We start from the raw sequence: 13,131 nt of genomic DNA, 5'->3' as shown, positions 1-13,131 counted from the left end.
GAAGGGATCTGAAAAAAATCCAAAAATCCCCAGCAAGGAGCATTGTGAGCCTCTGGGCAGGGCTGCAAGGCAGGCAGAGGAATCCCTGCAAATTCCCCTCACCGCCCTGCTGCTGAGCAAAGCCGGGTAGGGAAAGCCGTGGAGCTGGCTGAGCCGGGGCATCCCCCCCCCTCAAAATGGCTTCAAAGGTGGCTTTTATTGCCCTCATTGCCCCCGGGAATTCTTGTGCCCCTCCGGGGAGCTGGAGCAGTCAGGGCGGGGGGCACGGGGCGGTTTCCAGACCTGCGTCGGGGCCGATTTCAGGAGCTTGAAAGAGAAATAAAAAAATAAATCAGAAAAATCCCGCAGTGTGGCTGAACGTGCAGACACCCCCGCACAGGCACACCCGCACGGCGACGTTCAGTGCGATTCTGCCGCGAATCCCCTGCAGCCACTACAAGGAAAAAAAAAAAAGGGAGAAAAGAAAAAAAAAAGGAAAAAAAAAAAGAAAAACCCAACGCGCAAACGGCAGCCAGAAAGTTGTGTGTGTGCCTGCGCGCTGGGAGGGGAGCGCCCCGGCTGATTTTGCATCTTGCCTTGTGCCTCGCCTGCTTTGTTTTTATTTTTATTTTATTTTATTTTGCAACAGGGAGTTAACAGGTAATAGAGGAGCAGGGGGAAGCCCGGGCAGGCGGGGCAGAGGGGACGCGGTGCATTTTTTCCCTGCTTTCCCATCCTCCCTGGAAGTTTCTTTGCGACCCAAAATCGGGCAAGAACCCGAGATAAAAGCTTGCGGGGAGCGGTGGGGAGGGAAAAATCCGAGGGAGACGTCCCACTCGGCTAGCAGCACTGCTGGCTTTGGGGCATTTTACGGGACAAAAATTGCGCGCAAGGCGAGACCCCGCTGCGCGCTTCCCTGCGCCGCTCCCCGGTGATGCCGGCCGGTGGAAGGAGGGGGGGGTGGTGAGATGCGGGGGATTTTCTTTTTTTTTTTTTGAAACTGCTGAAAAAGGTCACTGAAGGAGTTGGCTGCTAAATAAAAAAAAAAAAAAAAAAAAAAAAAGCCCTAAAAAGAGCGGCAGGCATGCGCACTGCGCGGATGCCATATTGGAATGAGGCTGCCGCGGGTGCGGGCGCAGGGACGGCTCCGCGCAGCGCCGCGCACCGCGGGCTCCCGCTGCTGAGGCGCGGAAAAAAAAAAAAAATTAAAAAAAAAAAAAAAAAAGAAAAAATTTTAACCCCCCTCAAACTTCCTCAGGTAAGGCACCGCATCCGGCAGCACCCCCCGGGACTCTCCTTGCTGGCGTTTCTCTTTATTTATTAATTTATTATTTTTTTTTTTTTCGCAGCGCTTGGGTGGAGGGAGTCGGGTGGATTTTTTTTTTTTTTTTTTTTTTTCTTATTTTAAAGGAAAGCCGAGGGATGGAAGGCGGCCGTGGGTGTGTTGTGTGGAGAGGTGGAGTTGTTGGGAAGTGTTTGCGGGAGGCTTGCGGGGCTGCTGGGGCACAGCCCCGGCTGGAGCCGGTACCTGCGCTCGGCTTTGCGGCTGCCGCTCCCCGCGCACCCTCCCCGGGCACTGCGGCCGCAATTCCCCGCCGGCTGTCAGCGGGTTCTTTTCCTGGCATACTCTGCATGCCCTCATTTCTCCCTCTCTTTTTCTTCCTTCCCTTTTTTTTTTTTTTCCTCTTTAAAGTAATCTATCTTTTTTGGGGTCTTCCCTGACATCCTTCGGGGGCATCCTTCGCATGCAACCCCCCTTCAAATTGCTGCGTGTCTCGGAAAGAGTTATTTTGGGTGTGTTATTTTTTTCTTTTCTTCCGAATCTGCAAGGGTGAAAAAAAAAAAAAAAAGCCGCCGCAAATAGCGGGGAAGAAAAAGAAAAGAAAAGAAAGCAATCAGCTGTGCCAAAACGTGCAGCCCTGATCTCTACATATTTCCCCCCGTAGCGCTCCCGAACTGCGGTAAATGAATATTTATAAAGCATGTCAGTTCAACATGGCGGGTTAAGGTGTCTTTAAAACTGAAAATAAACATTTTGAGGGGAGAAAAAGAGGGAAGCCAAGGTGTCACACGTTGGCTCAACTCTCTTTTGTTGCTCGGAGAGGTGCGCCGGTGAATTAAACGCAGGGAGGTGGGGATGGGATCGGTCCTCGGGGTCCCCCCCTGCAGGACTCACTGGTGGGAAAAGTACAGGGGATTTGTGCGTGCTGGGAAGGAACCATGAGAAGGGGCACGCAGACTTCGGAGCCCGTCCGATTTGCCTTTGAATGCCAAAATCGCAGGCGTGCCGCGAGAGAGAGCTAAAAAAAAAAAATGCCGAGAGACGCGGCGATGATTTATTTTGCATTAACAGTAGACATGTCGTGGGATGAGATGTCCTGTTGGAGCTGTCAAGCCTTCCCCGCTCGACGCAGTCAACCGGGGATGTGCTATTTATTTTTTTGCCCCCCCCCCCCCTCTCTGTTGTTTAACAAAAATGCTCAGAAATTGCCGTGCACGGGAAATCGGGGCTGCCAAACAAGTGGCTTTACCAGTGCGTGCCGCAACGAGCATCTCTTGTGCGGAGAGACCCTAAAAAGCCCACGACGGCGGAGGCGACTCGCAGCTTTTGCAAAGCAAGCAAATGAGAGTTTGCGAGGAGTTTGCAGGGAGTTGTTTGTGCTCTCCCCGGCTGCCGTTTGCAAATGCATTTTTCGGGGGAGTGGAGGAGCGAGGCCGGCTCTGAGGCAGGAGAAACTTCCTTGTTCCAGTGCCGGGAGCGCTCTGGTGCTGCTGCCCGGGGATCGTTTCGCCGTGGTTGCAGGGTGTTAACTTGGGGACATCCGTATTTTACAGCCCTGGGAGGCGATGGGAAGCTCCGGCATCGCGGGGATGGAGAAGCCAGGGAGGATCCTGGGGGGAAGATTTCCCTGAGCCTCTTGGAGATGCTCTCCAGAAACCCACCATGCTTTTGTTTAGCAGGAGGGGTTGGAGATGCCGTTTGCCCATCGCAGCATGCTAGCTGAGGTTTTGCCTTCCAACGGGGCTCTCTTCCATCTTCCCACCCCATTTTTCCCCTCTGTCCAGTCTCCGTTCCCAGTCAGGACCAAGTTTTGCCACTCAGGGAGCCAGCAAACTCATGTCGCAGGGGTGGGGACAGTGGGGATGAGGGAGGGGGAAGGATTCTGACCTGTTATCAGAAAATAGCATTAATTATAAGCAGAGCTGCTTGGGGGGCAGCTGTCAAACAGCGGTGGGACAGAGCTTGCAAAATCCAAGTGGAGTGGAGTGGTGTCAGCCTGTGGGATCTTCTGTGGGGTGGGAAGGGATGGAGCCATTGCAAAATGGGGAAAAAGCTCCCCCATCCCTGCCCTGCATCTACCCCTCCCCACATGCCCTGCCCCTTGGCAGAGGGGCTTTTGAAGGCAGTTTGTGCCCCCGGACACTGAGGCAGGAGATGTTGTAGCAGAAGGAGCTGGAGGCTGAGCAGAAAAGCAACTCTGGTGGGGCTCCTGCTGTGGATGGGGCCACGGAGGGGGTGCACGAGTCTTTGCAGATCCCTCTCTACTTGGGGTATTACCCCCCTTTTTTTTTTTTTTTTCATTAAAGGGATCTGCTTAAAAGTAGAAAAAGCAGCCTAAAATGGCACTTGCAAACTGTGCCTTCTGATGGGAACACCTCGCTTTGCACCAGTGCTGCCCACTTCAGGCTCTGCAGCCAGCCCTCCACCCAAGATGGGGTGCAACCCCCCCACCCTCCAGGGCAGGGAACACCCCATCACCCACAGCGCCTGTGTTTATAGGACAGCTTTGCTCCCCCCAAATCTTTGCTCCTATTTCCCCCAAAGAGAGGGGATTCTGCACAAGCACTTCAGATTTCCTTTGCTGGGGGGCAAGGGGATTATTTGCTGGTGGGCTCTGCAGGAGTTGGGGGGAGTAGGTGAGGCAGGTTTGCTCTCAGGGTTTGGGATCATAGCCCAAGGGAACAAGGACACAAGTGGCCTGTTTTTTTTCCTTTTTTCCTTTTTTTTCCCAGCAAATTATTTATGGAAAGGAAGAAAATAGTCTCACAAGTCTAATAACTTCAGTGTTTATAAAGGATTAGATCCTAATAACTCCTCTGATAAGATGGAGGCTCGGTGTAATCTGTTACTAAGTGAAAATGTAAAAGCCATTTAAATAGATAGAGCAAAGAGATGCTGGGCAACTAGCGCAGTGCAAACAAAAAGGTAATAATGCCTTTTTACTGATTTTTTGGGGTGCAGAGCATAACAGGATAGTAGGCAGCCGGTATCATTTCATTTATATATTGAGAAAACATTTACAGATATTCAACAGATGTTTTCAGGATGCTGCAGAGGTGGAGAGTGTGTGGCACAGCTGTAAGAACATCTGTAGAAGGCAGTATATAGTTGTGTGGCTGTGATTATGAGTGATAATTGACTGGCTGGACAGACAGCTGATGTTTTAATGAAACATTTATTAAAACTTTATGACGGTGTTGCCAGAAATAGAATAAATACTGCAACTGTCAGCTCTTTAGTCTAGGAATGCTTTTTTCCCCCGTGGCTTGTGCTGTGCAGGGTGGGCTGACCCCTTAAATAAAATAAATAAAATAAATAAAATAAATAAAATAAATAAAATAAATAAAATAAATAAAATAAATAAAATAAATAAAATAAATAAAATAAATAAAATAAATAAAATAAATAAAATAAATAAAATACATGTATGTATTTCAAGCTGCTCTTCCAGGCCTTTTTGGAGGGATGTGGCCACAATATGGGCCTCCAAAGGGATGTGGAAAATACCTTGTTGTGGGACAGGCCGTGAGAAAGAAGGTGCTGTGTTGTTTCTTCAAGGACTTTTTGCTGGCTAAATTCACATTGTTGTAGGATGGGGGGGTTTGGGGGTACCAGGGATGGTGGTTGAGGAAGGTGGCTACTCCCTGCTCATGTCCGAGTGACAAAGTCATGAAAGTTGTGGAAGCTCCAAGAATCAGGCTGCGGAGACGAAGCATAGAGAAGGAGGAGCCAGAGGCACGTTTCTGAAGGTGCCCGGGGAAAAATTAATGGGGTGGCCACTTTTCAGATGACCTGAAGGTGATAGAAGCATCCCAGGTCCTTTATTACTGTGTATTGACACGTGCCATGGATCGACTGGTGCAGCTGGGCCCCCGGTGCAGAAAATGAGATGCTGTTGGTAACAGCGATGCTGCTTGCTGAATTTGTTCTATCCCCGTGATGCTCCAGTCCTCAGGAGCAGATATTTTAGAGTGTCCGGTGGTACCTTGCCAACATTTAAGTCTCATCGTTTCAAACTATCTGTCGATCTTTTTACAATAGTCATCTCTGATGAAGCCAGTCAAATCCACCCTTTGGGTTTTCAGCCAGAAGATTTATATTAGCTTTGTTTTCTGTGTCTTAGGTGGCACTCCCACGGTGAGTAGAAGTGTTTGGGTTGCAGAGCAGGGGGAACGCAGAAGTATGAGCAAAAGGCTTTGTCACTGACATTTAACAGCTCCTGAAAAAGTTTATTTTGAGATCGGCCTTTTTGCAAGGCCTAAACAAAGCGTTCTTGAGAGGGCTGGTTTGGAAAGTGTGATCACAGTTACTCCACTTTCATGAATCAGAAACGTTTGTTCTAAAATTAAATAGTAATAAAAAGCCATAAAATCCCCCGAACCAGGCAGATCTTGACAGCTGACCGAAAGATCATTTCTGAGTAGGTGTGAAGCTTAAAAAAAGGTATGTGCGGAATCTAGGCTATTTTTTCCTCATGCTCGTGGTTCTTGCTTTCGTGATTAATGCTCCAAACATCACCAGGTGGCTTGTGCAAGGGAGCCCTGATTGCTTGGGCAGAGTCCTGAGCTCCAGTTTGAATATAAGTTATTGGGAAGGTGCGAGGCCACACATTGGGATGCTCTGCTCTGTGGGGCATTCATCCTGGATGACCTGGGGCAGCTCGCGTGTTCGCTGTGGCATCTCTCAGAGGCCACTCGTGGGATGAAAGGGAATCCAGTCAGTCTTGTCTTGGAGCAAAGGGGTGGAATTAGCCCCCTAAATGTGACTTGCAGACCTCTGAATTAAAACGTGTTGTGGAATTTGGTCCTGGATAGACCTTGGCAGGGGCTGCTGGCTGCTCTCTACTTGTCCCAGGGGAAGGGAAGGGGTGGCAGGAGATGTCCATGAGGGCTGCGATTTGGTTTTGCAGATCTTCCCACTTCATGGAGCTTATCTGGAGGTAAAGCACTGAGAGGGATGTAAACACACACAGGACTAAGCCCAAGTGCTGATCAGCTGTGCTGTGTAAATGAACCAAACAGCACCAGGAACCTAAAATGTCATTTTTCCTAAAAAGCGTTGGAATCAGATGGCAGATGTTTCCTTTTTTTTTTTTTTTTCCCCAGTTTGTGTATTTTTTTTTTTTAATTTATTTATTTATTTGGAGAATGGCTCTGACTGCTGCAAGGCACCACGATGTAAAAGGCAGCACTCATTTCCCCAGGCAATGGGAGTTCTGGCTGGTGAGGGGCTTCTGAATTGGACTCTAAATGAAGTCCGTGAAAACAGTGTTTTGTGTTTCCCTCTGGTGACTTGGCTGATTGGTCCCTTTGTGGGGGTCTGAGTGATTTTTTTCTTATTTTTTGGTCCACGTGGCTGGTGCTAGATGAGATGTTTTGGGATGATAAGCAGCTGTGCGTGTTCGTTACCCCTCTAAAAGGCTTCCTTGTTTCCGACACAGGGGTGGCAGAAGAAGGGGCACTGCAGATGGTTGACGGTGCTGCTCTGCTTCTTCCCTGCAGATTTTTTTTTTGCCTGTTGTAAAGGGCAGCGTTGGGGTATCATTTCGGTCTGCTTCGTGGCCCTAATTCAGCTGAGTGCTTTAAAAGATGCTTAATCTTAAATATGCCATGTTCCCAAAGCAGCTAGTGTTCGGTGAGTGCTAAGTGTGTGTGGAAGCACACACCAAGGTGGGGCTGAATCACGGGGACTGCCTGTTGAATCACAGAGAAGGTGACAGCCACCTAGCAGGTGATGGAGCAACTCAAAGTGAGAAAGGTTAGTGCATGGAGACCTCCCTTTCACTGTCCTGGCACCTTCTGCTGACATTTAGCTCTCTGCAAAGAGGATGTAAAATAGCCGTGCTGTGGCAGGAGGGGATTTTTACAGTTGCTTGGGATGAACATAAATAATTCAAGTGCAGCACAGGGAAGAAGTGCCCCCTTGGCTTGTCTCGCTGTTTGGGGTAGCACAAAAAAGTGGTTTGGGGCCAGATCCTGCCATCGGCACCTGAGCCTGGGAGGCTCACCCCAGGTATCTGGTGTGGGTGCTGAGCACAGGATCGTGCCCTGCACGCATGTCCCATGGGATGCTCAAGGTGGGGATGTCCGGGGTTAGCAGGCGGGGGTACAGGTGTGGCAACGATGCTGTGCTTGGTTATAAACCTTCCAGCTCAGGTGGAAGAAGGGAAATTTAAGGAAAAAGTGCTTTTAATTTTAGAGGTTTGATCTAGTTCTTACTGAAGTCCATGGCAGGTTTTTGCTTTAAGTCTATGTCTGAGTCCTTAGGCTGCATTTATGCACAGGGCAGCTAAGAGTGGGATGAGTACCTCAGCCAGACATCTGTGTGCTCGCCTCTCATCTTTTTCTTTTTTTTTTTTTAATTTTTTTCCTAATACTGCAGGGCTTTTCACTGTAAACAAGTTAGTTGCTCTAATTAGGTTTATTTTACTTCCTGTCGTCTTATCTCGCTGCTATTTATCTCCATGCGTATCTTGGACTCTGCGGTGTGCCGGGTGGAGAGGAGGAGAAAATGGCCTAGTGAAACAGGTCTCAGCTCAAAGTGTGAGGCATTTGGCACCAGGGCAAGGAGAGAGCAGTGCAAGGACCTGCTCAGTTACAGAGGCCTGTCACCACCTCGCGTAATCCCTTTTTGACCACGTGTCTGCAGAGAGCTTGATTCCCATCCTTTTTCCCTTTCAGGATGCCAAATCTGGACCCTCCCCGCTCCGATGATTCTTCTGTTTTCCCATTTTTGCATGTTTTCCCTCCAGGGTTAGTTGTTTTATTTTCTGTGCTAGTGCCCAAATGATACAGGTGCAATAAAAAAACCCTGCTTGACAGAGCAGAAAGATCAGCCCTATTGAGTGGCTGGGGCAGGAGGGCTGGAGGGACCTCCAGGGCTCGTGCAGACCATCTCTAACCTTAGAACAGGAGTAGCTGTACCAGGACCTTTGTCTGGACAGATCAGCATCCGCACACCTCCAAAAAGGGAGCCTCAGTGCCCTTCCCACAGTCTATTCCACTTCCTCGCCAAATTCATTATTAGTGATTTTCTTTCCTGTGCCCAAATCAAATGCCTCCTCCTGTAGTTTAAACCCAAACCTTCCTGTTCTATTCACCAGGAACATGGAAAGCAGATTATTCTCTTCCTCTGGTCAGTGGCTTGTTACATATTTGTATTTTTTGAACATTTTTTGTTCACTGGATTAGGTGAAATTTGTTTCTTCCACCTTAGAGTATATCTACACCAACAGAGCGCTGTTTGAAGCGGTGATGTGCCCCTAATCAAATCCTGCGGGGTATTCAACGTGAAGGAGAAATTGCCACTTGATATAAATGAAAACATTGGGCGAGGGGAGCGCTCGGATAAATAAATAAATAAATGAAAGGACAGGAATTTGGGAGAAGTGATCCTCAAAAGGTTTCCAACTGGTACTTTGTCTGAGAAGAGAGACAGGCTCTTTCTCTGAGAGGTGAAAGCTGCTCCTTGATGTGTTCAATAGCCCTTCTGAACGAGCCTCCGTTCGCATTGTGCAGATGCTCGGGGGGTGTAAATATTGTGGCAGGCTGCCACTAGCAATCCTGCATGAAGTATGGTTTTATTTAGGGACCTCTGCCTGGAGGAGCAGGCTTTCTTCTCAGGCACGGCTTTAGTCGTGGGCATCGTCGTGTTAAATGAAACGGGAGATTTGCAGCATTGCCTGTGAGCTGGCTTTTGGGGGAAGCTGGAGACCGCATTGATCGCCCTGGGTTGCCTGCGTGTTTTTGGAGGTGGTCTCTGAGCTTTGAAAAAGGTCACCTGCGTTGTTTAAGGCGAAGACTGCACATCCAGACTTTTAGACCTGGCAGAAAGCGTTGCTGACTTGACCTGAGCTGTAAAACGTAGAGGTTGTATGTTGAGATTTGCAGTGTGGCTACTGGGGAGACTGAGCCCAGCATTTACTGGGGCTGGGATCCACTGGGACACGTGTATCTCCAGGCTAGCAGGGAAAGGAGCTCAATATTGGGTCAGAAACCCAATGAAGAGTGAGTCCCACAGAGACAAAAGGGGATGCTGTGGAGGAGAATGCTTTAGGGTAGGCCAGGGATTGACTTGGTTCCTGTTTGCCCTGACAATTAGGTGATGACTGGTCTCATACTGTGTCCTGTGGGTCACAAGGCGCCTTCATGGTCACCTAAGAGGAGGGGTGAGCCTGATTCAAGATCAGTCTTGAGGTGCTTGATCTGCCTGCATCTTAGACCTAATCCCACAGGGCTGAGTTCACCCTGAGTGCAGAACTAGTGCGGTTGGGCTCCTTGAATTTGCTGGTGGATATCTAAAATCTTAGCAGGTGCTGTGCCAGCACAGGGACCCTCCCCAGGGCTGGTGGTGTGGTGCAAGCTTAGGTTGTCTTGCTTCAGCCCCGCGAGTTGCCCTGTGCAGGTTTCTCTCAGCTAGCTGTAAAGGAAGGTCTAGGTAAAAGAAATCCCACCAGCATATCTAGGGTCGAGCTCTGGAAATGCAGCGAGCCCAGGGACCCCCCAACCATATCCCCGTTAGGGGCTCTTTGCCAAGGACATGGGGCTCTTTGCCAGGGACATGGGGCCACGCTGGCAGCCCTGACTCCAGCCCCACAGCAGATGCAGCAAGGCTGTGATGCTCATCACCCTCACTGAGAGATGGGACCTCCAAGTCACTGAATGTTACTGATACTGGGGCAGGGGCCAGATCCTTTGGAAGGCAGTGGGGTTGGTGCTTCTCTTCCGTTCAGGATTCAGCAGTACATTGGCATAAAGCGATGGACATAAATTATCCAGATAGGAAGTTTCAAGGATGTAGGATCTCTTTTGCATCCTCTGTTCCATCAGTCTACCTTTTTTATGTCAGGCCCTATTAACCAAGAATGCGTTGGAGGGGGAAGGTGAGTTTTTTAGGAGTAACTCCAAGGGAGAACCCAAGGGTGCTGGGTTTGTGTGTGTGTGTGGACCTCTCCCTACAGAGCCTTATTCCAAAGGAAGGAAAAACGGGGTGGAGTGCACAGGGGACAAGAAATGTAAAATGGTGTGAGAAAGCCAACGCCAGCACTTATTCAAAGAGCCAATATTGATAGAGATGACAAGGCAGCATGTTTGAGATAATGATGCGGCTAAGACTGACAGCCGTGGGAAGAAGCAAATAAAAGAGATTCTTTTTTATATTGGCTGGCTTTTCCTGCCTGTGAATTAAAAGTCTGGATGTGAATTAAATACTAGGGGAATGGGAGCTGCGTGGGGGAAGCATCGGATCGGTTCGAACCACCACTGTGCAAACACAATGAACAAGGGATCTGAAACCAGGGGCTTTTTTACCCCCTCCCTCTTTCAGTTGCATTTTGTAATCCCTTTCCTTCTGTTCCTGCCTGATGCAGTGTCACCTTGAGCATCTTTTGCTGTAGTTTCCCATCCCCTGGTTTACTTGTGGTCCTTAATTTGAGACAACGCGCTTCTTTGGATGGATGGAAATCAGCGAAGGGCAGCAAGCGGTGCTTGTTTGGTGGTGGTGGCGGCAGGCAGGTCGGCATGCTGCTGTTAACAGTATGGCTGGGGACTCTGTTTGAAGTGTTAATTAGCAGCAATTAATAAGAAGAGAAAAATTAATACCCTATGTCAGCTTTCTTTGCTAGTTAGTTATATTGACTCAGGCTCAGAGCTATCTTGGAGCTTATGTTTGCACAGGAGTTTGGTCTTGTTGTATGGTGTTGGGAGGATACTCAAGCGCTCTCCTACCATGAACTATGAACCAGTTATTCCCAAAATAAGAAGATAGACCATAGCCTCTGGCAGATCCAGTTTTCTTGGAATGTGAATACTCTCGATGAGACACCTCAAAACCAGAGAGCTGTCCATCATTTAAAGAAAAAATATGTTACAGTAGAATTAAACCAACAAAAATGTCAATGACATTGCTGAATTTGGCTGAGATTCTGCATCGCCCCCTTTTAAAGAGGCTTAGACGTGGCTGCTGAGGATCGATCCCAGCCATGCTGCAGCCACTCGGGCAGGTTCCTGCTCTTTTCCCATCCATTTCCCACCTGATGGGGAAATTCCCAGACAGAGGAGTAGCCCCTTCTCATGGGTCTGGTGGCAGATTTGGGGCTTGACTGCATAAGAAACAGCAAATACTGTCATTGTCTGAATGGACGCCTTCAGCTTTCTGTAAGTTCCTAACTTTGCCCTGTCAGCATCATGGGAATGTTACAAGGTTTAACTATGCTATCAAACAGCTTATCTTTCTTCTGGGTATTTTGTACTGGTACCCCAGACTTCTGTTTAAGATGATTGATCTGTTGTGTTTAGATTCATCTCTCTCTGTCCTTTATTTTATTTTATTGTTTTTTTTTTTTTTTCCTAATAGACTCAGATTACCTTCCATCACTGTCTGGTCCTAGGCAAAAATGAAAATTGCTTAATCCGCCCAAGGTTTAGCTTCTGCTGACAGTTCCCCTCCTCTCGTATTTAACAAGCTTGATGTAAAATCCTGATACTTAACCAATTTATTATTAATGATATTTACGGAAGTATTCTCTACTGAAGGAGAAGTGATTTTTGACTTTCGGTAGACTGATTGCTTCTTGTTTCATGGTTAATTGAAAGTTAATATACACTGGGGATGAGTGATATATATGTTCTGAGGATAGCTGCACTCAAAATACTCATAGTATATAAAACACTTAATTCATTAGCAAGTCTCATGTCAACAAAAAATAAAGATAAAGTGCTGTAGTGGCCATCACAATGGGGAAGTGATCATTATTATTTATGGTGTGCTCCAAGTATACTAAGCACTTTGCAAAGAGACCAGCAAATATATTGCACTGAATAGGTTTACAATCTCCTTTTTTAATATTTTTTTTCATTAGTAGGTTCCTTTGGGGTGAGGCACACAAATCACTGATGGAAATCTAACTTTGCCCAAACCACCTTCCTTGGTAATCTGCATCTATCAGTGATGCTTTGTGAAGCACTCATGGCTTTAGCGTGGTTTAACTGTAGTCACGACAATGCCGTTGTGATCACTCCAGCCGGCAGTTAATGGGTGTTACACTTACACTTCACGTGCTCCTCATTTTTGTCAGTTCCTGCTCTAAATGCTCATACATGTCATTTTTCCCCTCACATTTTTCACTGGAACAGCCTTAAAAACTGGGAATGAAAAATCTACAACAAACCACTCTTGTTGTATTTTATAACCACCGTATCTGGTCTTCCTGAATGTGCTTCCTGAGCAGTAAAAGTTGGAAAAAATCCCATAATATTTTTACACTCTTATTACCTCCTGCTTTGCCTGGCCTCTGGCAGTAAACTATTTTCTTAATTTTAGTCATGCTTCTTGCAGACATTTGGTGTTGGTGCTGCCAGCATAGTCCTCGCTTTCATGCAGGTATCGGAGGCATCCACTAATAAGCAGGACCCGTCCTCCACATCCTATATTCTGGACACACACCTTCCTTACCATCTGTCTTCACTTTAGCGTATCTGTGTGAATAGCTGGTTCCCTCTGTGCCCATAACCCGCACTCTTGGTTTCTCTTTTTCAGCCCTCCTTTGACACTTTGTAATTCATCACCATCTCGGTGAGTTTTACTGAAAAGCTCACTTTGGAGTTCTTTTTTTATCTGCTCCTAAAGGTGTATCTCTGGGTATTGCTTGTCTGGTGGCTTGCTCTTGCTGGAAATACAGTTCTCATTTAGTCTGGTATCTGATTCAAGATCTAGTCAGTCTGTATTTCCTTTTTCATATCATTTTTCATCTCTTTGTGTTTTTATTCTGTTAGATTTTTACTATGTTCATTTCTTCAAGAAGAATCCCTTCTGCCAACATGACCCAAACTAAACCTGAGTTAATATTTGCTACCTTGGGTGGTACTAACTGT

General features: G+C 47.5%; 1 protein-coding gene across 3 annotated transcripts in view; it reads left to right on the top strand.

Moving 5' to 3' along the window:
* Nucleotides 1–487: 487 nt before the first annotated feature.
* SFMBT2 (Scm like with four mbt domains 2) overlaps nt 488–13,131 on the top strand; it is a 117,897-nt gene continuing 105,253 nt past the window's right edge. Inside the window, exon 1 of one of the 3 annotated variants that reach the window (XM_080577364.1) lies at nt 488–639. The gene's annotated coding sequence lies outside the window, so the exon portion shown is untranslated. Of the gene's footprint in view, nt 640–971; nt 1,238–1,258; nt 7,019–13,131 lie in introns of those variants that run through there. The other 2 variants (XM_080577363.1, XM_080577365.1) reach the window with 2 other exon arrangements.

Source organism: Anser brachyrhynchus, assembly GCF_964034855.1.
Source record: "Anser brachyrhynchus genome assembly, chromosome: 1".
In the NCBI taxonomy this organism is placed as follows: Eukaryota; Metazoa; Chordata; class Aves; order Anseriformes; family Anatidae; genus Anser; species Anser brachyrhynchus.
The sequence above is the reverse complement of the archived record's forward strand: the minus strand, read 5'-3'. Positions and strand labels throughout refer to the sequence as shown.